Source organism: Octodon degus, unplaced genomic scaffold (assembly GCF_000260255.1).
Source record: "Octodon degus isolate 3935 unplaced genomic scaffold, OctDeg1.0 scaffold00054, whole genome shotgun sequence".
NCBI classification, from domain to species: Eukaryota; Metazoa; Chordata; class Mammalia; order Rodentia; family Octodontidae; genus Octodon; species Octodon degus.
In genome coordinates, this window is record NW_004524630.1 from 9,095,394 (window position 1) to 9,101,493 (window position 6,100).

The window sequence follows — 6,100 nt, forward strand, 5'->3', positions numbered from 1 at the left end:
TTTTAAAGCAGCCCAATATTCAGGTCATGAAATGGGTAACTCTGTCCTCTTTAACTGCATTTACAGTGAGAAAAATTGCAAAAGGCAGAGCGGAATAAGTTCAAAACTTATTTTTGGCCAAGAACCATGTGTAAATTCAAGACCAAAGCAGATGTGACTGCTAAAGAAATTAGCACCATTACAAAGAAGCCATCATATAGGAGATAAAAAGAATTTTTGGAGGGGATCTCAGGAATCTACTAGTCTCATCCCATTGCAGATTCATCTGTACAAGAAATCAGCCTTTATTTTGAGAAAAGAATCCCTGTGACCCCTGTCTTGGAAGGCCTTCTTAGCAAATTATTTTCTAACAAATCCTCATTACATCATGCTCAGCTATCTGGTACCCAGAGAGCACTGCAGGTTGGCAGGCTGTGGCTTCGGCTCATAGAACATCCTAGGTTCATCCACATCCCAGCGGCAGAAGATCAGAGCAGTTTCCACCCAGCTTTTCAAGGAAAGCTCCTGGAAGGGCAGTTCATGGAGTATTGTAAATAAATCCAAAGGTACAGTGGAGACTTCGGGTAGCTGGAGATGTCAGGAATGTAGACCATCATTCTACGTCGTTACAGAAAGTCTCTGTCTTTACACACAATGGAGTTGTGAACTTTCCCAGTTACGAATGGACCTCACACTAGGAACGCTCACAGGTGGGGACAAATCAGAGGCTGCTCACATGTCTCCCAGGCGTGGTCACAGCTGTACTGCTGGGTACTGACTGTGCAGTGCCTTAGTGAGCTGTAGCACAGGGCTCAGTCAGAGCCCAGGATGCCCAGGAGCAAGAATAAAAGCAGTAATGATGTGAAAGGGCCTGCTATAAAGCACAAAGCAATAAATACGGAACCCCAAGTGTGTGTGTGTGTGCTGCAGCACCACTTTAAGATAACTAGAAAGTGAATACTGCTATTAGTAGTTTTATGTGTGTGTGTTTATGCTTTGCATTATATATTTGAATCAAGAGAGTGTAAGACTCATTTTATCTAACTTACAAGTTCAACTTACAAACCTCCTGGAATGGAATTCATTCGTGGATTGATAATCTATTCTGTATGACTGGCTTTTTATTTCTATAAAGGTTCACGGTTAAAGGTTTGCCTTGAGTTTCAGAAGACACGTGGACCTGAGCTTTTGAAAAGTATTACAATAGTTGACAATGAGGGAAAGGGACTATTAGCTGTGTAGGGCGTGGTTGTTGCTAGGCAGAGTTATCAGTTTTCTGTTGTCTTTGCTTGGAGAATACATATAGTTTAAGGAAATGTGTTCGGGTTTTACAATTCACAACAGTTGGATTATAACAATTAATCCTGATATGGCAACTTACTTAGATTAAAACCACTATCAGATAAGTAGAGTATGTTTATTTGTTTGTTGGAGGGGTAATAGAGAAATAGGCCTAGTTATTATAGATGGTCTTTTTCTATTTACTCTCTGGAACAGTTCCCCTTCCTGCATGCTGGCCAGTATGAGCTAAGCAGCTTTATCCTACCAGGCCTTTTTACTTTGACGTTCTTGCCTTGGAGCAGGCTGCCTACAGACTGAATTCTGCACCAGATATGACCTAAATTATTTCTTTCTTTCTTTCTTTCTTTCTTTCTTTCTTTCTTTCTTTCATTCTTAGTCAAATATGGATATCCTGTCAAACAATTAAAAAAAGAACAGACTAATATACTGTCAGAAAACAAATACTGCACACAATCACTCATGAACATATTAATATGAGGTAAATAGTATTTCAAATCTAGAGATGAATAAATTAAATCAAAGTTTGAAGAACTCAAAATTCAGCATCACAAATCTTTTAGTCCCTCCCTCACCCTATTAATCTCAGATTCCCACTCAGAGAAGCCACTGGGACATCTTGTGACAGTCCTCACTTAGGAAAGCTATGGTACTGGGTATAACTATGTCCATAGTCACTTGTGTAATACATGTGCTTGCCAATAATAGGAAGGTCTTCTGAAAAGGTAATTAATCATTCAGAATAATAGATACAGATTTCCTTTCTGATACTCAAAGATAAGACTTTCTTAACTTTAGTGTAATTATATTTGCTTTATTTGTACCCAATAGGTTAGTATGGAGTCTTAATCCTGCTTCTACTGAGGTTAGATTCAAGAAGAATTTAATCCTGAGCAGGTACTAATTCTGCCACATGCTACAGGGCAAGGAAACACAGATCTCTAGACGTGTTTACTTGGAGGAAAATTTCCCTTTTCTTTTTATCTACTGCTGCATTGAAAAAAGGAAGGATCATTACCTGAACAAATTATATAGCTATGTGAGCTCAGACTTTTAAGAAATCAGATAAAACTAACATGTGAGAAAAAAGCATGAGAGATGCTTTATAGAGGACAAGTTTTGAATACATCTCCCTACTTTGACTGCCTTCTTTCTGTCCTTCTGTCCACTCTACCTCCTTTAACCCCTTCCTTCAGATATAACTGTTTACCTTGGCTGTGTCCAGCATTGTCAAATTCAGTGAGTAAAGAGTACACAGTGGAAAAACTGTATTCTTGCAGTTAACTGTGTGCTACCTACCACAGGCATGAAGATGGTACATTAGTAAAAATCAAAGTCATACATAGATAACAACTGGAGTCCTGTGTAGGTAGAAAATGCAAATTTCTCAGACAGCAGGGCTGATCTCTGAAGAGATGCCATTGGGATAGAGTTAGCGAAAGCCCTAGTAAATGAATATTCAACAGGAACAAGATTGCTTATTTTGGAATAGATGATATGCATAGTTGATGTAGATAAAGACCACAAATTGTGGAATAGGGTGAAGGGAACATCCAAAGGAATGGCATGTGATCACAGAAGGAAAGAATTGGAGAATCTGTAAAAGCTCATTGCAACAACTGAAGGGTGCTCCCTCTTGGACCTGCTTCATTGTGGTTGCCTATTAAGAACACACACAACTGTCTCCAGTATGGAGTGAGTGAGTTTAAATCAGGAGGAAAGGGTAACCTTGTGCTTGGGTGGCTAGTGTGGGGCCCTAAACCCAAGCTTAGGAGATTAGCTCCTCTGGTGTGTGCTGTTTGAATGGATTCCCCAGTGACCTTTATGCAGTCAAAATTTAGAAAGCATTAATCTTGAGATTAGAAAGAAAAGTTGGAGAGTGTTGAAGATCCCTAGAGAGAGAATGGCTATAGAGAAAAAAGGACCAAAGAAAACAACTGTCCTTCTCAGAGGTGTTGGAAGCGGCACCACAGTGGGTGGGCTGGTGTTAGAAGAAATGCATGAGAGCACCAGCAGAGACATGCAGAAGGAAATGTAGGGCAGTAGGCTGCTATTGACTAAAGGTCAATGGAATGAAGCAGCAAGACTGCAGATGATGTCTACAGTATTACAGCTAGAGAGAGCAGATGCTGTATGCTTATAGGATAATGAGCATAGCGATAGCTGAGAATCAGGTTATAATGCCCTGGAGATATTACAACTTCAGGGTCAGTCCCCGTGTCATCATTTCATATTTCAGAAATTTTCTTTTTATAATGTTTTATTAGTATATGTTTGCAGTACATAATGAATGGTTTCTTCCAGGGAAGTTGGTGCAGACGCAGAACACATCTTGACTCTTCCCACCTCCTTCCCTTCCCTGTGCCCTTGCTCTTCGTATCTTGATGCCTTTACCATTTTGGAAAGATTTATCTCCCTACTTCCTGTTATTTGTTTTATACATTTGTATTTTATGCTTTTTATTTACACTTTTGAGTTGTCTTATGAGAGAAACCACGTAACATTTAATATTGAGTGTTTTGTTTATTTCATATAACATTATAGTCTCAAGATGCATCCATTTCTTATAATTTGGTGAATAAATGTTTTAAGTTTTGTTTACTTCTGAGAAACCTTTCTATTCCTGGGCTGTTCTGTGATTCATAATAATAAATGGAATCATTTTTAACTTTTCATTAAAATTATAAGTAAATATTTTCTTGTGGTTAATTGACTTTTTAAAAGAAGCACAAAATTTGACTGTTTCAGATTTGTACTAAGGACAGTGAACCTTCATTGTGAAATACATTTTGTGCACTATGCTGAAGTAGATTTCTACTGTATATGGACTGTACTATATAGGCTGCACTTCAAAACATCTGACAGTTTTTTCCACAGCCAAAATGATGAAATGAATTATTATAAACAACATAATAAATCTTCTTTATTTAACAACACGTGTATATATGAGAATCTATGTCCACTATACATGCACAAACATACTTGAACATATACATGCACAAACATACATGCACAAACATACTTGAACATATAAATATAAAAATATAATGATATCCACATAATTGCTTATAAGTTTATGTATGTACTTTGTTTAACATACAGAAGATTTGCAGAGTTTTCCATATGGTGGTTCAATACCAACTGTTGCATATGAAAATAAAATTTCTCTATGTCCCACAAGAAGGTATATTAGGTGGGGCTGGAGAGATAGCTCAGTAGAATAAGTGCTTGCCTGGCAAGCGCACTGTCCTGAGTTCAATCCTCGGTACCACAAAAAAAATTATATTAGGGACAAGAAAATCTCTCTGAAGTAGGTCAACAGAAGTTCACATGGAAAGTACTGTAGGACCACCTCTTTTTAAGGGGTTGATGTCAGATATACTATGCTTTGAAACTGTGATCTGCTGAGGGTCATGACTCAAAAATGAGTAAAGATGTTGAAAGTCTGAATATAAAATTGTAAAAAAGACTGGATCATGTATTATAACCGAAATCTGACCCCTACTCAGTGCTACAGATGGTTCAAGGAGCAGAAACAGCAGCTGCAGCAGTAGGCCCAGGGGCTCAGGATCTTAGGCTTTCCTATTTTCGCCATCATTTTCAACTTTGCATTAACTGGAGAAAACCCAGTATATTCCTCTAGTTAATCATATGGAGTCTCCCACTTAGGCACAGCTGGCTTCCCCAGGGCTTTTCTTCCCTCCAGAGCTCCACTCAGCCTTCTCTTTTGTCCAGTGTGCAGGAGTCACTTTCCTTGCCTGCTAGCAATAGCTACCCGTGAAAGGCCGTGGCTGCCTGCTTGGCCTCAGCAGGCTCTGAAGCCATAAGTAGCCTGTCTATCTCTATTAAGTGGCCTTGTCTCACACCTTGAATAGGTCAGCTAGTTTTTGTCTCCCTTGTCTATAAAACAGGACTTAGGTGACTCACATAACTGTGAGGATTGATTGATAATGAGTAATATGGTGCTCTCAATTATTATTTTTTAACAGGGAAATATTCTGATTTTTATATTTGCACATTATTCTCAAGTATACAATTATAGTTATGACACACATCCCTATATGATTTTTCTTTTTATGTATTTTACTGGTTTTTTTATAAAATATACAGAGCGAGGGACATACAATATTTAATAGGTTAGTTCTATAGAAAAATAACTTATATTATGTCCTTGCAAGGACCTGTACCTCTTTAAAATATTTAACTGAAGCATCCATTTTCATTTAGCTTTGCTCATCAAAATTATTTTAAGAATTAAAACTAGGTTGTAACTAATGCCAGTATATAACAGTGACTACAATTTAATTTTCTCTTTCTACAGACAAATACATTTTATATTTGCTTGACCAAACCCTTAAATACCTTTTAAAAGCTTCAATATTGTGCTTTAAAATGAAAACAATTGTGTATGGTTCCAAGTTATGTCAAAAGAAATATAAAGTGTATAAAGTGTTATATTCTTTATCTTTCAGTTTATTTTTAAAAAACTAGTTAAATTTCCCAATCATTAATATTTTCTGAGCTAACTGTATAGGATGTTTTAAAATTAATAAATTTCTACATTAAAGTGTTTTACAGTTTGTTTGTTTTTTTTGGAAAAATAAAAGGAGAAATTTTCAAGGTTCTCACAAAAAACAGAGTTTTCAAGAATAGCAGGGCAATGAATCATGAAATTTTACTTTTTTCCTTAAAAGCACATTATGGAAGCCAACAAGACACAGGGATTTCCTCTGGAATACGCCAGGGAGAGCCGTTCCTTGTTTGACTGGCGTTTAGGCTGGAGTTCACACCAGCCTAAAGCTCTAGATCTAGTACTAGACTA